The 21,211-nt window shown below is 43.6% G+C and overlaps 1 protein-coding gene across 1 annotated transcript in view; it reads right to left on the bottom strand.

The window, feature by feature from the left end:
* Positions 1 to 21,211, bottom strand: part of LOC117461335 (CUB and sushi domain-containing protein 3-like) — a 262,738-nt gene that overhangs the window by 222,724 nt on the left and 18,803 nt on the right.

Below are 21,211 nucleotides of genomic sequence, written 5' to 3'. Positions count from 1 at the left end.
AGTAGCACTTGAAATACTTGGCTCTATGAAACCTGATGTACTTTATGATTCTGTTTTCTTCAAGGTTGTATCTTCCTGGTCGAATGTACTTATTGTAAGTCGCTTTGGATAAAAGCGTCAGCTAAATGCAATGTAATGTAATGTAACAAGACATTTCATTTTGTACATTTGCATTGAGATATGTGTGCACTTAACGCAATTATGAAATTAAATGACAAACAAAAACAAATATAACTTAGGTTTGACATCTTTGAACAGTCATTAACTTAACATCACTTGTGAGTTTGTGCGTATAGTTTGTGTACAGATAGGCTCTGAAAATTGTTTGGCAATAACATACTATGAGATTAAAACCTTCCCCACTGAGTGCTGGCAGTTGAATTGTAACACACTGCTTCATTACTGCATTTCTAATTAGGTGCAGATCCAAACAAATCCATTCACTTTCACAAGGTCATAAACAAGATGTGTTGCTGCCCATTCTTCAGGAACTGTTGCTGATGTTCTATCGACCTTCCACTGCTGTAATCCAGGCTGTGTAGCATGGGGAAAAATGTTTGCATAAGACAGAATGTCTCCTTTTTCTACTGCCATCTAGTTTTGTCTTGTTATTTTCCATTACTAGTTTAGGGTTGTTTGTGTGACAGAACCTCTACTTGACAAAAAGCTAGGTGAATAATGTCTGTAGTGGCTTGAGTGTGGAAAAACAGAACTTCCTCCTGTGACAGCAAGGAAGAGGGTGCTGTATTTACAGCTTCAATATAGTTTCCAATTACAGCACTGTGAACTGTGCTGGTCCTAGCAGTAAATAATTACCCTTTGTTGCAGGTACTGCACAGTCTGCACAGAATGCCAAGATGCTGCTAAAAGTCAATTGCCACATGATGCCATTTTGAATACATTTAAAAGAGGAAACAGAACTTAAAATGCGACCTTGTTAGATACTTAATCAGTCACAAGAGAACTCCCCTGAATTTGCATGCCAACATGGTCAGATTAAAAGTGGCGGCAAGCCTGTGCATCCCCTAAAAGTCTTTAATGGAGTGTTTAACAAAAACAGCAAGCACAGTAAAAAGGTAGCACTTTAACATTGTCACTTTTATAGTTTAACTTACAATTGTTTTTAATGAAACAGATGTTCCAAGCCGTCTTTAAAGTTAGCCCTCATTAGCCCAAGTCATGGGATTCATGGAGGGGGTTAATTGGTGGCTGAGCAGAACAAAAAAACTACAGAAGAAACTGTATGAACTGCCAGTCAGAACTGCCAGTCAGCTGTTCCTAAGGCTGACTTCATCTCTGGCTACGCCTCCCTGCAGACCCTGAATTTCCTTGCTCTCACTGAGACCTGGATTACTCCATTCAACACATCCACCCCAGCAGCTCTCTCCACAGCATACTTCTTCTCCCATACACCCAGACCCACTGGCAGAGGAGGTGGCACTGGTCTCCTGCTCTCTCCCAAATGGAGCTTTTCCCTCTTCAAGCTACCTAACTTCACTGAATTCCATGCCGTCACAGTAACCCATCCTATACAATTAACCATTGTTGTTCTCTACCGTCCACCAGGCGCCTTGGGGGACTTCTTGGAGGAATTGGATAACCTCCACTCACACATCTCTGAAACTGGTCCTCCCGCTGTACTTCTCGGAGACTTCAACCTCCAGACGGGGAAGATAGACGAACTAACATCTCTGTTAACCGCCTTTGCTTTCTCACTGTCTCCGTCCCCACCAACTCATAAAGCTGGCAATGTCCTTGATCTCATATTCTCAAGGAACTGCGCTACTTCTAACCTCTCTGTAAACCCGCTCCACACATCCGATCACTTCTTCATTTCATTCTCTCTACCCCTTTCCAAACATAACAAACTAATCTCTTCTCATCCTGCACCTGTCCGCCGTAACCTCCGTTCCCTCTCCCCCTCTACCTTTGCCTCATCGGTGCTCTCAGCCCTCCCTTCCTCTGACTCGTTCCAACTCCTGCCTCCAAACTCTGCTGCAGAAACTCTCCTCTCTACTCTCTCATCCTCTCTGGACTCTCTCTGTCCTCTCACATCTCGGCAGGCTCGTCAGTCCCCTCCTGCTCCCTGGCTAAATGACGCACTGCGTGCTAATAGAACCGTCCTTCGGGCAGCAGAGCGGAAACGGTGGAAATCCAAACACCGCGACGACCTCCTAACCTATCAGGCTCTCCTCTCCTCTTTCTCTGCTTCGATCTCTCAGGCAAAAAGCACTTTCTTTCAAGATAAGATCCAATCTTCCTATTCCAATCCTAAACAACTATTTTCCATTTTCTCCACCCTCTTGGACCCTCCCAAAGCCCCTCCCCCTCCTCACTTCTGTCAAGCGACTTTGTTAACCACTTTGAAAAAAAGGTTGATGATATTCGCTCTTCTTTTTTTGACTCACCTCTACTCACCGATGGGTCACCAGACCCTCCTTCCACCCGCACACTAACCTCCTTTTCCCCTCTCTCGCCAAGTGAGGTTCTTACCCTCATTATCTCTGTCCGCCCTACCACCTGTCCTCTAGACCCTATCCCCTCAAACCTCCTTCAGACTATCGCTCCTAATATTCTACCGTTTCTCACCCATTTCATCAACACTTCTCTAACTTCTGGTCACTTTCCAAACAGTCTCAAGGAGGCAAGAGTAAACCCTCTCCTAAAGAAACCCACTCTCAACCCGTCTGATGTTATAAACTACAGGCCTGTCTCTCTCCTCCCGTTCCTGTCTAAAACACTTGAACGCGCTGTCTTTAAACAACTCTCCTGTTATCTCCATCAGAACAACCTTCTGGATCCGTACCAGTCTGGTTTCAAGGCAGGTCACTGCACAGAAACTGCTCTCATTGCTATCACTGAGGAACTGCACACTGCAAAAGCAGCATCCCTCTCCTCTGTCATCATCCTTTTGGACCTGTCTGCTGCATTCGACACAGTGAAGTAACCATCAGATCCTCCTTCGCACTCTCCAAGAACTTGGAGTTTCAGGCTCTGCACTTTCCCTCCTCACCTCATACCTCAAAGACCGTACCTACAGGGTAACTTGGAGAGGGTCCGAGTCCGACCCTTGTCAATTAACTACAGGGGTCCCTCAGGGCTCTGTGCTTGGTCCCCTCCTCTTCTCCCTGTACACAAACTCGCTCGGATCTGTCATTAGCCCGCATGGTTTTTCATTCCACTGCTACGCTGACGACACCCAATTAATTCTGTCCTTTCCCCGCTCAGAGACCCAGGTCGTCGCACACATCTCTGCTTGTTTAGCTGACATCTCTCAGTGGATGTCTGCTCATCACCTCAAGCTCAACCTTGACAAGACTGAACTGCTTTTCCTTCCGGGAAAAGATTGTCCCACTCTTGACCTGACTATCAACATTGGCACCTCTGTTGTTTCCCCGACCCAGACTGCAAGGAATCTGGGTGTGATCCTAGATAACAATCTGTTCTTCACTGCAAACATCGCTGCTACAACCCGTTGCTGCAGATACACGCTTTACAACATCAGGAAGATACGTCCCCAGCTGACCCAGAAAGCGACGCAGCTTCTGGTCCAGGCTTTCGTCACCTCACGCCTAGACTACTGCAACTCCCTCCTGGCTGGTCTACCTGCATGTGCCATCCGACCTCTGCAGCTCATCCAGAATGCAGCGGCTCGTCTGGTCTTCAACCTTCCTACATTTTCCCACACCACTCCGCTCCTCCGCTCCCTTCACTGGCTTCCAGTAACTGCTAGAATTCACTTCAAGACACTGGTACTTGCGTACCATGCTGCGAATGGATCTGGCCCTTCCTACATCCAGGACATGGTTACACTGTACACCCCAGCGCGTGCACTACGCTCTGCATCAGCCAAACGACTCGCTGCACCCTCGCTGCGAGGGGGACCCAAGTTCCAATCAGCAAAAACACGTAGGTTTGCTATCCTGGCTCCAAAATGGTGGAATGAGCTCCCCATTGACATCCGAACAGCAGATAGCTTACACACCTTCCGGCGCAGACTGAAAACTCATCTCTTTCGACTCCACCTCGAGCGATAGAATTACTAACAAAGAACTGCTAACAGAGCACTTATATACTAATAAAGGACTGGCTTATCAATAGCCAGTTGAGTAGTACTTGAAATGCTAGGCTCTATGAAACCTGATGTACTTATATGATTCTGTTTTCTTCAAGGTTGTGTCTTCCTGGTCGAATGTACTTATTGTAAGTCGCTTTGGATAAAAGCGTCAGCTAAATGCAATGTAATGTATAGCTGCTGACACTCACACAAAAGGTTGATGCCACCCACCAAGGAGCGCATTGCAGGTACAAGATGACACTAAAATGCCTTGACCAGATATGGTTACTTAAAATGTCAGGAAAATAACACTGAACTAGTTTAGCCAATTAATAAAAACATTGAACAAACTCTTTGCTCTGTGTCACATGATAGCAGTGTTTCCTATATAACACTAGACACTGGTGACTAGGCACTTTGGCAGTTTTAAGGCCTGGCGACGTAGGCGAAGATTCATAGGCTTAACCTCTTAATTGATGCATGTATACACTTTTCTTGTGGAGGAGCATGCACCCCACAGGGTCCAAGGGCCACCCACCATAGTCACACAAAAACCAGTGGGGAAACACTGGGAAAGGAAAATGATGTGCTGCTATGGCAACATGTGCTAGAGAAAGAGAGGGCGAAAACAGATGCGGCGTTAAGACCACACATGTACAGAGTAAGTTTTCTTTACTCTCCTACAATTGTCACAACAGTATACCTGAAATAAATCAAAGAGTATCTGCCATGATTACAAGCAATGAGAATAAAATTCCATAAAAATAGTTTAGCCATGAAACTGAAACTCATAAAGACCCAGAGATCCACATAGGACTTTTCCGTTTTTGTATATTTTTGTGTTTTGCCTTATAAATCAGCACAACCTCAGCTAATGATATGTGTCACTCATTAGAGACTTATATACACTATAATAGGGGATATTTGTCCATGAATAAAAAATAAATAAAAAACGGAGCTTGAATTTTTACTTATTTCATTAAAAATAACTGCTAACCATAACATTGAAAGAAACATTCAACACAGACATTTGCACACATTTATTATCATTGTATCAGAACGTATTATGTGCATCAGTTATGCCCATTCTTTTGGGCAGTGTCCATGGGCGTTTTTTTGCCAGGAATTGTCATTTTTTGTCCTGCCAATGTTGAAGACTACACATGATATATATCATGTCCACAATCACACATGGCATGCTGAGCAGATTCGTCTGAATTTTCATCGACATCGTCACATTGAAAAATCAGCTCCAAAGCCTTAGCTGTAGTAAACTTCCTTGCCATACCTCAGTCTAATTTTAAGACACTAAAAGAACGTATTCCAACTTTTATTTTGTATTCGCGTGTGGAATTATACCGGCTCTCGTTTCAGTCAAGCCCCCAGGAAGTGCGCCGTACTCTGATGAAAATATTAGTTGCAATATCCGCTCCCTCTCCCAGGAGTTGTCCTTGCTGTGCTATTTTGTACTGTTTCTGACCGTGGTGTTGTGCCGAGCTATTATTAGCATTTTTGAGTTTCCAGTTTAGCTGTGTTTCCTCGGTTAACTAGTTAGCAGTAGCGTGGCTCAGCCTAACTGTGTCCTGACGCGCAGCCACTTGGCTGATGCTGGATTAAGCCGGGATTATCCGTGCTGTTTTTTCTTTAGAGGCCAGTTTCTGGTCTTAGCCTGTGTTTACGTTTAACTTCGTTATTATCCCAACCAGTGAAGGCAGTGTTTTCGCCCCCGCTCCTGGTGAGTGTGTTGCCTGATTGTTAGCAGAGGCTTCCCACTCCTCTGCTCAGGGTTCTCTGCAGGGCGCGGAGGACGCTTCCATGGCGGCCATTATTCGTGCGGCCCTGGCACACTTACAGCTTCCGGTTCAGCAGGCCGACCCGGCTCAGGCTAGCGCCTTCTTCAGGCGTAACCCTGCCACTGTCCCCCTCACTGTTCCTCCTTCAGAGGAGTACCTGAGGGAGCTCCATGCATGCTGGAGAGACACCAAGGCCCTCTCCCACTCTGGCTCTGATGCCCGGACCTTGGCTGCCATGCAGGATCCGGCGAGGGTGGGCCTGGGTCGCATGCCACCCATTGAGCCCACCATCGCCTCCCTGATTCTGGCTCCTGATGAGGCTCTAAGGCCTGATGCCAGGTGCCCTCGGCCTCAGTGCAGGGTCACAGACGAACTGCTCTGTAAGGCCTACGACGCAGCGGCACGCATGGGTCGTATCGGGAACTCCCTCTCCCATGTAATGCTGGCCGTCTCCACCTCTCTGCGGCAGGCTCCGGCTGAGCCTCCTTTGCTGGGCCTCAGTGATGCATCACTGCAGGCCTTTGCTTTAATGACTAGGGAACTGTAGGATAATCCCCCGTAGCGTGCCAGTCGAGCCAGGGGAGCTGTTTGGGGAAGCTGCCCTGGAGGCACTGGAGCGTGCTGCCCAAGCTAGGCAGACCAGGCAGCAGCTCTCGGGTCTTCATAGGCCTGTGCCCACTCTCAGCAGGCCCAGGGGCCCCTCTAGCAGACGCACTCAGCCACCAGCTTACAGTGGTGGTTTGCGGAGGTCCCACTCAACCGCATCCCAGTGACTTTCGGGCCCCCGATCGCCGGCCTTCAAGGCAGCCTCGTACCTCAGCGCCTTACCGGCTTCCCCCTGTCAGGATTGGGGAAAATAGGACCCAAGTGCAGTTAAAAAATACAAAAAAGGTTTATTATAAAAAGCCAAAGACATGAAAAAACAAGAAATTAGTTAACAGAAACAAAACCGGGGAGCACGACAGACAGGAACAAACTTACAGGCAGGAGACACGGACAAGCATAGGTGACAGGGACATGAAATAACGACAAACAGACATGGAGCACAGGGAAAGACAAGACTAAATACACAGAAGGGTAATCACAGGACAAGACACAGCTGGCAGGGCAGGCAGAAACACAAGGGCAACAGTTGACAGGACTGAGGCTGGAACCCTGGCCTTGCGTCTCCTAGAGACCTTTTGGAGGCTCCGTGGACCTCCTAAGGCAAGGCGGGATCCCAAGAAGGGGTTTGAGGCTTGAGGCTGGCACTCATGGCTGCTAGTAAAAATTATTAGCTTCTCAGGCAACAAGCTCCTAAGCCAGGGCCTGCCGTCAACCTCCCTGCGTGCCTCGTTAAGGGCAGCTTCTTTGGCCTCTCTGGATGAGGCCCTCCTCCAGTCATTGAAGATACACTCCAGATTGTATTTAAGCTCATAAAGCTCTTGGCTAAATGAAAAAACTGCTGGGTCCATACTGGCCTGTTCGTACTGTCAGGATTGGGGAAAATAGGACCCAAGTGCAGTTCAAAAATACAAAAAAGGTTTGTTAACAAAAAGCGAGCTTTATTATAAAAAGCCGAAGGCATGAAAAAACAAGAAACTAATTAACAGAAACAAAACCGGGGAGCACGACAGACAGGAACAAACTTACAGGCAGGAGACACGGACAAGCATAGGTGACAGGGACATGAAATGACGACGAACAGACATGGAGCACAGGGGAAGACAAGACTAAATACACAAAAGGGTAATCACAGGACAAGACACAGCTGGCAGGGCAGGCAGAAACACAAGGGCAACAGGTGAACACAATGAGGCACAATCAGACACAGGATGGAAACTAACGACAGGAAATCAAACACAGGGAGTAGGATCAGACAAGACACAAGGAGGAAAACAAAAGTCCAAAACTATGACACCCCCAAGCGGCTCCAGAGGCCGGGGGGGAGAGGCCCTGAAGCCCTGAAGCCCCGGGGCCGGTCGTCGGCTGCTTTTCCCTGACACCTCGTCGTGTGGACGACATTTCCCACCTTCATGCTGGGCAAGATGGTGCCTTACATTTAGTTCCTCCGGCTCCTGGGCATACTGAAGGCTGCCTCAGCCGTTGTGCCCTTAGGCCTGCTGTCTTTGGGTCCCATGCAGATGTGGCTGAACAGCCTCGACTTGGATGCCAAGTGGCACAGGCACAGGGAAGTCAGGGTGTCACAGCGGTGCCTCCACTCTTTGTCACGCTGGGGGGACAGGGCCTATGTTCTAATGGGTGCCATCTCATCCCGCCGGGAGACTGTCACCGTGGATGCATGTCTCTCAGGGTGGGGTGCAGTGTGGCGGGGCAGAACTGCTCAGGGTCAGTGGTCCGCTCAGGAAGGTGTGCACCATATCAATGTGCTAAAGCTTCGGGCTGTGCTGCTTGCACTCAAGCTCTTTTTACCCCAACTGGCGGGCAGGCATGTGCTTGTTCGACAACATGTCCGCCGTTGCCCATATCAACCACCAAGGGGGTACGAGGTTCGTTCAGCTGCTCCGGCTTTCACAGAACCTCTTGTCTTGGGCGTCTCCCCGCCTGACCAGTCTCCTTTTTACCAGGAGACCGAAATCAGGTTGCGGATTTCCTCTCTCTCTCCTTCATCCAGAGGTGGTGGAGTCAATTTGGAGCCTTTTTGTCAGGGCCGAGGTGGACCTTTTCGCCTCGGAAGAATCAAGGCACTGCCCCCTCTGGTTCTCCTGGACGGAGGTGACCAGCCCGATGGGGCAGGACGCTCTGGCGCACGACTGACCAGACAATCTCCTGTATGCCTTCCCACCACTGCCTCTGATATTGCAGACGCTTCACAGGGTTCTTACTCAGGGGCACAGGCTCCTTCTGGTTGCCCCCCGCTGGCCGGGGAGAGTTTGGTTCCCACTGCTGCACAGTCTCTGCTGCAGCCCACCATGGCGTCTCCCCGACAGGAAGGACCTTCTGTCACAGCTCAGGGGTCAGATCTGGCATCCCGACCCTCACCGCATTCAGCTCTGGGCCTTGCCTCTGAGGGGCCAAACCCCACTGTTGAGCGTTTTCACGGCATCTGTCAGGGAAACTATCCTGAATGTCAGAGCCCCATCCATGCAAATGAAAGCTCTTCTCCCACTGGTGTTTGGGTAAGGCCGACAATCCGGAGCATTGTTCTGTGGCCACCATTTTAGAGTTGCTGCAGTCCCTTCTGGATAGTGGTCGTTCTCACTCCACTTTGAAGGTCTATATGGCTGCTATCTCTACCCGACATGTGGGAGTCGACGGCGCCACAGTGGGATGCCACAGGTTGGTGTCCCTCTTCCTGAGAGGGACAAAAGTCCAAAACCATGACACCTCCAAGGGGCTCCAGAGGCCGAGGGGGCGAGGCCCTGAAGCCCCGGGGCCGGTCGTCGGCTGCTTTTCCCTGACACCTCGTTGTGTGGACGACATTTCCCACCTTCATGCAGGGCAAGATGGTGCCTTACATTTAGTTCCTCCGGCTCCTGGACATACTGAGGCAGTGGGCAGTGTCCCCCTAGCACCCTGAGGGCTCCGGCTTGGGACCTACCCCTAGTGCTGGATGCCCTGTCATCTCCTCCCTTCGAGCCCCTGGCCCAGGTGGGGCTTAAGTGGCTGTCCTTGAAGGCAGCATTTCTGCTTGCCATAACCTCAGGGAAACGATTTGGAGAGCTACATGCCCTCTCCGTGAGCAATACATGCCTGAGGTGGAACTCCGATGGCTCGGGTGTTGCCCTCTGGCCGAACGTGGCGGTCCTGCCCAAGGTGCTTCCACTAGCCCACTCCAAATCGGCCTATCCAGCTGGCACGCTTTAACGTCCCACGCGAGAACGGCACGCCTGAGTTGCTGTGCCCTGTGCGTGCCCTAGGGGCGTATATTGATGCTACGGCCCGTATACGACAGTTTGCCATGGCGGCACGAGAAAGGGTTGTGCTCTCTCCCCAAGCAGCGGCTGTCCTACTGGGTTGTGGATACCATCTCACATGCCTATGGGGGCCAGTGGCCACCCCCCGCCATCAGGGGTGAGATGCCACTCTACAAGGAGCATCTCAACGTCTTGGGCTGCCCTGAGAGGGGTGCCCCTGGAGACCATCTGCGCAGCGGTGTTGTGGGTATCGTCTGGCACATTCTCCAGGTTCTAGCGGGTCAATGTCGCCACTCCCCATCCTTTGGGCGTGGTCCTGTTGCCGAGCTCCGCTGCTTCCAGCTAGGTAAGCAAGTGTTTGGATTCTTCTTGACATGGTTGGTATAAGTCATCCAGTGCTAAAGCACCGCCTCTAGCGGTCAGTAGGGACAAAATAGAATTATAGTTACGGCTGTAACTACGGTTCTATGAGTCCCGGATGACCGCCAGAGTATCCTGTCACTCGGAATTCTTGTGTGCTCGCGAGAAGATTCTGGGAACCGATCCGCTAATGACGCCGACCTATGTAGCCGGTGTCACATGAGTCACAGGTGACTTGTTATTAGGTACTCGAACTGCGCATGCGTGCGATGGATATATCCAGTCCTAAAGCACTGCCTCTGGCGGTCATCCGGGACTCATAGAACCGTAGTTACAGCCGTAACTATCGATTCATTCTACTGAGCCGAGAGTGGGAGCTCCGGGGGCGGGGCTTAAGGGGTGCATGCTCTGTGAGCGCACATACGGGTTCTTCTGCTCTGACAGCCAGGCATGATGGGTAATCTGTGACGTTTCGCTCTCTCAAAAATTGGGCCATTTTGTCCTCATGCGCCAATGAGCAGCTCTCATAGGAAAGAACGAGAGCCCGCCTCCCACGCTGTATCCAGTTCTTATTATACATCCATGGTTTCATTACACATAACAACGGAACTGACAGGCAACCCTCTGAATCAGACTCTGATTGGCTTTGACTGCATCCACTCAGAGTGTCCGATTCAGAAACGTGACTCTTACACTCTTTACGTCACAAACAAAGATGGTGGATGAGAATACATCTATAAAACAAACAGAAAAGTTTAAGAGGAAAAGAGGAAAAACACAAACTTCTCAGCTGAAACAGCTGAGAAGTTATGACGCTTTGAATACAACGTGATATTTGGGATCGTATACAGCCCCGTGGGTCTCAGAGGGTTAAATCCTTCCTTAGATTGCACAGTTGTCCAGAAAATAGCATGGGAATAAGGATGTCTTTGGGTCAGTGTTCATGAGGGGAACATGTCTTCTAAGGAAGTCTGTGAGAAGGATTAGGAAGTGAGAGTCTAGGCAGTGTGTTTAATTCTGCAGTCCTTAGACATATTTCTGATTCAGACAGATAATGTCTCAAGTCGTACTGTGTCGGTTACGATAATGTAGGTCTAATTTAAATCTACTGTATACAAGCAACAGCTAAAACCATGGGAATTAAAACACTGACTACGGCACAAGAAGTCATTCTGAATGAATCAAAAACAGCCTTACATTTTTACAGTATTTTCTCATGGAGCCTTGAAAATATCGTATGCGTTTTATCGTTCTTAAAAACCAAAGATGCCCATTGTGACCCAAGTAGGTCTTTAAGAAAAAAAAGACAAAGAGATCTCCATCGTCTGGCATTCACTGTCACCTGTTGCTCTGGCAACAGAATCATTCTGTGAATGGTTGGAAAATGTCATTAGCAAATAAACACTACAGCGCTTCCCTCAGACAAAAGGAGCTTATGAGTAAGATTTGTTAGACACTAGACTATTACTAAATCACACTCCCATTTTAATACCTGACTTTGGGAGGTATGATTCACTTCAACTTTCATTTACATTTGAGCCAGTAAAAGTAGAGTTTAGGCTTTATGTCATCTTAGTTAAGATGAACATCTGTCAAGAAGAAATAAATATGTAATACAAGAAGAGATACTATTGTTGTCAAAAGTTTGTTAAATGTGTCACTGCAACTTTAAATCTCAAGGATGATTTAAATTATGCATCTGGCAATCTGAAACTTTTGGCATTTAATCTAGTTTTATCCAGCTCAATGCAAAAGCCATTGCTGGTTTCAAACAAAGTCTTCACAGTGGTACAGCAAGCAGTAATTACAATTTCCTTTATGCATGAGTGAGTTGGAAACTGTTATGAGATGATGGAAACGCTCATATACAGAAAAGAATACATGATTAAATTAAACTTTAAGCAGCTCCACGGATAGAAATGCTCAGTGCTACAAGTGTGAGTCCGATATACACCGATTTTGTTGAATATCTATTTGACTCCACAAGGTTGAGGAAAATGTCACTGTGGGTGAGGAGACGCCAGGTGTCTATGGATCCCTGTTTATGGATCAAAGCCACACCTGTGGCAGCCGAATGCCGGTGTGTGCCAATGATTGTCTGACAGATGCAGCCTTTCCTTCCACCTGAACACACTACATCAGCCCTGAAGGTAGCTGTCAGGCATTCCCGCCATCTGATTAGTTTGTCATGGTAGCGGCATGCCATGGAGAGAGAGAGAGAGAGACGGGAATGTGTCTGTCTCTCTACTGTACCTCCGTCTGTCTTTCCCTACGTCACTAGCTCTCTGTGTCACAATAGCTCTCTCTCACTTTATAATCGCATGATATGTCTCTGATTCACTGTTACTTTAACTTTTCCTGTCTTGCAGGATTACCAGTGTTGCTTTGCCTTTTTTCTATCCCTTTGTTTGCCTCCACAATCCTCTACTTGTTGCTACACTGCTCTTAACCTCTCTGTGCCTCCTGGGAAATAAGAAGAAAGGGGGAACAAATAAAGACAAAAAGGGGTAGAGCCCTGAAGTGTTCTGATTGATCTTAACTAATAAGCAACAATTAAAGCAAACCACTTGCCTTTAGTCTATTGTAAGAAACAGAGGAAAGCAAAGCATGTTACCCACACAGGATACTGGCCGTCTGCTCAAAACAAGGTGAAAAAAAAAGCTGGAGAAATTAATAATAAACTTATTTTGCATTGAAATGTCCAAAATGATTACAGCAGCTCCAGACACTGACATGTAGTTTTAATAACTGTAGTAATAAAGGTAAAATCAACTTATCAATGAATTCATCCTTGGTTCTTGTCTCTCAGATGAAAAACATAATGTCTTGAATTTCTGAAGGGAAATGTAATATATCTGGTTAATGGTCAGTAAGGTAATATACTTCGCTGTGTCTAGTGGGCCACTTCATGTTACAGTTTCATGCATCTGCAACAAGTCATTCTGCTGATATTAATATCCAGGGTGTCAAATGCAAAACAACATAACTAGGATTAATTATGACCTATAATTTCAATAAAAAAGAAGCGGAGTGCAGACAAAAAGATAATTATTGCTCTACTGTTTTGCTGTCTGCATTGTGGTTCTGGTATATTGGTCTGAATATGTGAATATAAGGATTGATTTGATTGAAGTTATCCAGGCTGGAAGTGAGAAAGCAAATCAGATCAATAGTGAAGCATTAGTTAGCCATTTATTCTGCATTGCTTCAGCAAAAAACCTCAATCTGCCTTCAGGAATTAGGAAAGGGATTTTAAACTAATAAAAGAGTTATAATGATTCACAAAGTTACTTTACGAGTCATAATGTTTTGCTTGTGACTGAAGATAGATATGATATCAAAATGGCTTACAAGTCACATTATTTATTAATTATTTCATCTACATTATGCATCCCGTTACTGCAAAAAATAAAGCGTTCTTCTTTAGTATCAGATAAGACTACAGTATATCCAGGTGCATAATTTTTCGGCACTGCATTCTGTGTTAAAACTGAAATTGTAAACCTCACTACTTGGCGCTAGTGGCACCACTTGTTCGATGAGTGGGACTGTTGAGCATCCAGGATTTAAGCACATTGCATAACCAGACAATGCCGGTCAAGAGTCACATTTTTATGTTTTACCGCCTTAAACATCCCAAGTTCTATTGCAAGTGATTCAGATGGTTGAGAATGGTAAAGTGTGTAAGGTAAATGTCAGGCTTAGTCGAGGTAACCATTGCTATGATTCATGCATGTAATGTTACTTATACAAGACACACTCAATAGTCAAATTAAAAGGTTGCATTTACATTTAAGACAATGTGACAAAACTAGTAAGGAAACAATGGAACCCAACACATGCAATAATTATATATGAAGTTAAAATCACGGAGGGTGCAAAAACAAAAAAACTATTAGAATTTTAGAAGGTATGAGATTTAACAGTCATGTATCAAACTCACTGTCACTTAGCAAACAATGTCAGGTGCGTGGTTAGAGTGGTTACATCTCAGTTTAGCTAAGAGGCTTTATAAAGGATTTGCTGCAGCAAAAAAACATTGCTCTAAAGCCAAAAAAAACAAATGTAACAAATCAAAAACCAAGCCTGTATGAACATGCTTTTCAATATGCACTTGTCATTGTAATTGTATAATGACCACCTTGATAATGATCAAAATGATCACCTTAATCAAGTCATTGTGTGCAGGGCAGCACTGGAATCAAAGGTTTCAATACAATACTGTTACTCATATCACAGCATTTCATTTCAGCAGTATAATGAGCGCTTCAACCAGCCATTCTCAGGCACGAGGGATTGTGCGTAATGTAAGTGCAGCACTGACAGAGGTATGGGGGGAAAAAACTTCACAGAGCAAACGAGAATACACAGATCAATGGGGAGACATACTAATCAGGTCTATCACGAGGATGTCGTTTCTTTTTCATGTTAAAAATGTATTGACACTTTTGTCTTGTTCCCTTCTGAATTTCTCCCTTAATTAATTAAAAGCGTTAATAAATTAAAGGCCTCTTTAATCTCTATCAAGGTTTCTATTTATAGTAACCCTAGGGTAAAATGATTGCCTGTCATTGTGTTCACCTTCCTATTTATTCCAGCTGACGATACACCCGAGCGAACAACACATCAACATACATTCAAAGAAGGAATGGAAAAACATGGAAAACACTGTTCAAAATACGGAAATGTTGCAGTAAGAGAAAGTGGAAAAGTTTTACAAAAAGGTAAGAAAACACAAGATAAAGCAGCTTTTTCTCCCCTTCATCTCAGTCATTCTTGGTTTGGAGAGAATTAATTGTGTAAGTGCAGGCATTCTGCTCGCGTCTATTCAGGGCCCTAGAGGCACAGCAAAGACTGTCATGGAATAATAATTTTCTGGCGCCACACAACATAGTGCCACATTGTTAGGAAATCCACCACTTGGGTCGGATCCGGAAAAACCCATCAGAATTTTTAGCCATTTGCTTTTGTTTCCTAACAAGAATTAGTTGTGCTTTTCCTCCTTCTCTCTGAATGGCAGGATTAGTTACATGGGATTTTGAAAAGTCTCAGCGAAATATCATCAGTGGTTTCTTGTTTTGCAGATTGTTAACCCTTTATTTGACACAGCAAACCAACAATGGCCCTAAAAAGCTAATAGACTAGACTACTACACTTGTTGTCTACTTTATTAGAAATACCTGTGCATTCTAATTAAATCCAATACAAACGATAGTGTATGATGAAGTCTACTCTTTAGGCAGTGAAGTTGGTTGGTGGTGGTCTTGTACTGGACTGCTTTGTGTTTCTGATATTCTGAAGGGGGGGTGGGGGTATCTATAATGTGCAAAGCACTGCAATATTTGATGTGCCAATATTGTATCAACAGAAAGACGCACAATGTATCTTTATTTTAAAAACTATTAGGGCAGAGCTATTCCTGGTGAAACTGTAGTAAATCCATTACCAAAAATCATCAAAAACCAGAAACGTAACACTTAAGTACATGAAATGGGTTTGTTTGATATCACTTACCCTAACCTTTGATCATATTATTGTACGCAATGAAAGCAATAACAATAAAGGAACATTTGTGTTCTCTTTTGCATATTTGATCTGTTAATGAATTATGAAAGTCAAGCTTTTGGGGAATAATTTCTTTTTCAGTCTACTATATGGTGCTTATGGTGTTTTCTTCTGGTTGGGTCAAATGCTGAGTCAGCAGAACTGGCAGGTGTTTTCCTCAAAACAATGGAAGGAAAAAGGTAATAGATCACACTATATGTTAATGCAATACTAAGCAGATGGCAAAATGTTGAAGATCGCAATATGATATGATACCTTAAGAATCATGATAGGTATAGCTTGGCTTCTGGTGATTCCAACCCCCAATATTCTGTACCCCTGTAGTAGTTCAATTCAAGAACACCTATAACCAAATGTGGACCTTGATTATGACCATGACGTGTTGAAGCCTAATAAACTTTTAATATTGGATTTCATGTGTTTCAGTTGCCTTGGTATAGAACAAACATTGTATAGCCTAGTTATCTCAGGGCTTTATATAGATAATATTAAGCCTAAAGATGTGTAATTATTTAATGACTACAGTCTGATTATAACACATTGGTAGATTAGCATCCTGCACATAAGATTCACATATTATCATCAAGACTCTGCACAGACAACTCCCTTATATGATTTCAGCCTCTACCGACCACAGCGCTAACAAAAGTAAATAAAACCTCAGTGTACCAGAAGACGAAAGTTTAAAAAGGCATACTTAATGTGTATACAACCTAATTTTGGCCAGAATCGTTATCATACTGCAAACTACTGACAGCATTATGGGGACAAAACAGTTAAGGTAAACAGTTGTGCTTTTTACCTTGAAAGAAATGGAGAGCATGTTATCTCTACAGGTGCAGGCAGTACATGGAACCACCATTTTCTTGTGTCCACTAAGTACTGTCATTCAACATAGGCCTAATTATGCAATTGAAAATGATTCCATGTAATTGTAATTGTGTGTTACACATGATTAGTCGTAATACTAACAATGGAAGGCAGTTAATTGCACTGAGCTTGAGTCTCTTAAGTTTCATATTATGGTATATCAAAAAATATTACAATCAGGAATACAGGAGAAAACATAACCCAGCCCTACTGTGTTACATTCCATCGAAGTAATTCAAGATCTTTTTCAACATTACAACAAGATCTTGAACATTTCTAAATGAATTATTCTCCGATATTTTTGTGTAAAGACATTTCAATAATATAAGTATTGTATATAATAAATATAATAAAGTTTGAGTGAGCAGCTTTGTCTTTAGCCTTCAGCCTTGAGCTTAATGCCTCACAAGCTTTGATAATGGGTCAGTTTTTGCAATGGTTGGGTGAATAACTGCTGCAGGTGCTTGCTGCATTTAGGTGAAAACCAAACCTGCATCACTCAAGGCAAGCAATGCCCTTCTCCCATGGGACGGATTGTGTCATAAGAGAGATTAATAAGAAATAACACCAATAATTAAACTGACCCTGTACAATGAGACAACCTTCAGAACAGTCACCTATATTGTCAAAATATCGTGCACATGAATTAAAGTAATTATAAATAAACAGGCCGAACAAGGGACAACTTGTTCCAAATCAAGTTAGATTTTTCATGCATCATTGGTTCCTGTTTCTTGCCCTTCCAAACTTCCTTCCATCCATATACCAGCACGACACTAATGTCTTAGGATAAGCCAGTAATATATTTGTTTAAATCACAGGACCAGTTGTTTGTTATAATCTAGTTTGTGTTTTAGGATAAATGTTTGGTAATTGAGATAAACAACAAGATAAGATAAGCCTTATCTGAGAGATGCCATTGGATGAGTAAGCATGTCAGCAGACCTTAATCAAAGCGCCTGTCAAGACCCAATATAGACAAAAAACGGACAAACTCATGCTACATGCACTTCTGATAGAACTACTGCCCACAACAACATGATCAAATGGAAATGGAAATAACACTAAACGTAATTAAAGTAATTCATCTGAGATAAGTATGGGAACAAAACACTCATGTACAAATGACAGTATGACCAACCTGTTTTACAAAAGGGCAACAAATGCATCCTGAATAGCATAACCCCAAATTAAAAAGTCCTGCTGTAAAAAGCTTCATCAACAAATGTTAATGTTAATTGTTTTGAGTTGCACTATAATGTACAATTATTTCAATTGTTTTAACACAACTAATACGGCCATTTGAAAAAAATGTATCTATAAGCATCTCCACTGTGACTTTGTCAGATCCGGTATGGCACAGGTGAATCTAATATACTAATTCATTATGGCTCTGTTAAATAACGTGAATCCATTACATCGTGACAGTAAGCAGTCGTTTGAAAAAATAACATTAGCTACACTTTTGCTTTTTGGCTAGCGTATACCTAGCAGCATTAAACACATTTTAGAGTGGACTAACTTAACAAATCCCCTCACTTATAGCAATTTACCTCAAGTGTACAGACGCAGCGGGACTGCTTATCTTTCTGCCATGTTGCTCCTCGTGTCCATAGTTCAATTTACGCTAGCAATACGAAAACTTGACGCTTGGCTATCATAATTGAGCAAAGCCGTTTTCTAGCTAGAGCTGGACACTTTCTTACAGTACCTACTGAGCAATTGTTCTAATAATGTTAATTAAAAAAAGACACAAAAGCGAACAGATCCCTCTTCACGCGTCTTCTACACTGTGACATACTGTAGAATCTACAGCAGGGGTGGGGAACCTCGAGGTAATTTATAAACACAAGCAAAAAAGAAAAAAATTAGAGAAATCTAGACCGCAAAAAAATTAAACAAGCGAGTACCTGTTTTTCCTAGCCAAGGTCAGGGTCCTTGAACACAACACGAGCCTAACGTGTCATCACGTGGTATATGCATGGGTATATGTCTCGTCTGACAGGGGTGCAGTTCTGACTGAGAGCACCAGAACGTCACTCCGGCACTTCCAGAAATTGCAGTTGCAGATGCTGCAGTTTTTGCGTGCCTGTGTCTTTAGTTGAAAGCCCAGTGGCGATCTGTTCACCTGTCATACAGTCAATAACTTTGTTGTTATTAGCATCTGGTTAGCTAGCTATGGTAACGAATTTAAGAAGCTTTTTCTACAACCAGTGAGGTAAAGGCACATCTTTATATGATCATTATAGTTATAAAAAAATAAGAGAATAAAGTAAACAGGTATAAAATACTATATGACAGTAAAAAAAGTTGTTATTAATAAACAAGAACACAGTTTGAAAGGGGAGTGATTTGTAAAATATCTATAAAGAAAAAGAAATCTGTTTACAGTTCCGTTTCATATGGATGTTGAGAGATGTATCCATAGATCTCTTAATGTTGCTCTCAAAATGCACCAGATTGATGCTTTTAACTTCAACATTTAAAACAAAATCTTCCCGGGGGAGCATGCCCCTCCCCCTAGAGGAGGTCCCCCCCCCCACACTTAAATCATGTCCACATGGAGTAGGAAACTAAATACTTTTGCACACATCTTGTGTCCATATCTTTCTGTTTTGGTGCCACAACCGTGCATGTGCATGCGCGAGTCATGGTAAAATATCTGGATTAAGAGGTTGTTTTTTCTTTGCACAGCATGAAAGAAAGGCGAAATGAATCTGTGATTTTAGTATTTTTAAGCAGAGGTCAATAACTTGTATACGGCCCTGGGAGGATATTGTAAAAATTGAAATGGCCCTTGAGAGGAAAAAGGTTCCCCACCCCTGATCTACAGTATGTCACAGGTGTTTTGCAATCTGTCTAATCACCAGATTGCGTTTATGTGTAGTGGGAGTGTGGAATATGTTGGCTGCATTCAGGAATAATCGGAAACTGAGAAGATTCGTTCAATTGAGAGGATGTCTCTCCTTTGACCACTGCTGTTTCACGGATTAAAGAGGATCTTTAACATTTCATTAACGTTTGACAGTGTTTCTGATCTTTAAAATCATTATTTGCACTGATTTAAAAATCTGGCTCTGTGAAAACTCTTAATACAGGCTACATAACAGCCATAAATGTATATCAGCATATGAAGCAACGTCAACAGAATGTGTTATCGATTATAACCCATTTTTGAGCATCTGTTGAGGCAATGCATATTTTGAGTTTTGGCTTGATGTAAGGTAGTTGTTCCACTTGTAAGGAGATAAAGCTAATACCATACTTAATCATTCTTCCAAAGAACAATATGCAAAGTCATAGGCAGAATATATGCGGCAAAACTATGTGAGATCATAAGCCTTGAAAGCGGCATTATGCAACAAAAGTATCCAAAGTGATTCATTTGCTAAAGTTTCAATGATTCAGCTCTTCAATTATTCACCCCCTCCGTACATCGTCCGCTGTATAAGCATGTGATTGTATGCACCTCTCTACAGATTATGATCTTTTAGATTGTTTCAGAGAAAAATGCTGGACCCCACACTCACCTGTGACAGTGCATGCTTGTCTATACACTATAATATTTCTTTAAAGAAAAAAAGCTTTTGACAGGTTTAAGAGCTGGCATGTGTATCAGCTCAGACGAGAGATAATCTTCTCATAGTACACAGTCACACAGAACATCTATTGTCTATAAAGAGGGGGTTTATCTCGAGCAATTTGGTTTGATAAGACAAAACCTTTTTGGCATTAATCTTTGAAATCCAAACACTTTAAAGGGTGTTTCATTTGGGGAAATAGAGAAAAAAACATCCGAAGATTATGGCAGTTAATGATTATTTCTGAATCACATATTCTTCTTATGGCCAAACAACTCAATATGTATATATTAAAGGATTTTTCCCACAAGGGTGGTCAATAATTGATGTCTTACAGCCTGCACAGTTGCACCCATTTTTTATGTTTGAGAGTTTGATTGAGGTCATGTTGGTGATTTAAGTATGTTTAATAAGAAACATTATCATTTATTAATCTAGATATGCACTTCATACAAACGCCACATGCACTGGCTATTATGAGCAGCATCTTATCTGCATCAGTAAAGATATCCTATACATCAGTTCATTAGGATGAGCTTTTACAGCAAAAATGACATCTCACCAAATTGTGTATTTATTAAATTTGATCATTAAACAGTATGCAGCCACAGAGGGAATTGACCGTCCTGTATAATCAAACACAGTGAGAGCCACATTTCCTGTTAGAGAAAAAAAAGGAGGCCATTAAAATATATAAAATAACCATAGAAGAATCTTTATAGACCAGTTGAATGCAGAAAGCACAGTTAACAGTTGTTTGTCAGTTCACTGATCAATGTTACCACAAAATTAATCTGTATCTCCTCCAGTTAAGCAGTGGGAGGTGTGTGGCGTATTGGGTTGCACTGTCGGATCAGGGGGTCACAGGTTCAAACCCCACTGCAGTCAGCATGTCGTTGTGTCCCTGGACAAGACACTTCACCCCAAATTGCTCCTGTGGCGATTGCCCAAAGTATTGAGTATGTTAGTCGCTTTGGATAAAAGCGTCTAACAAGTGACATGTAATGTAATGTGCAGCTACTGAGCTGACCTGTGGATAACTAAAGCCAATTAAGCTAGCTCATTCAGAAATTAATGATGGCAGGCTTAAAACTTTCCGGTTAATGGGTTGCTTTGAATATAAACACA

This window comes from Pseudochaenichthys georgianus, chromosome 16 (genome assembly GCF_902827115.2).
Source record: "Pseudochaenichthys georgianus chromosome 16, fPseGeo1.2, whole genome shotgun sequence".
NCBI classification, from domain to species: domain Eukaryota; kingdom Metazoa; phylum Chordata; class Actinopteri; order Perciformes; family Channichthyidae; genus Pseudochaenichthys; species Pseudochaenichthys georgianus.
The sequence above is the reverse complement of the archived record's forward strand: the minus strand, read 5'-3'. Positions and strand labels throughout refer to the sequence as shown.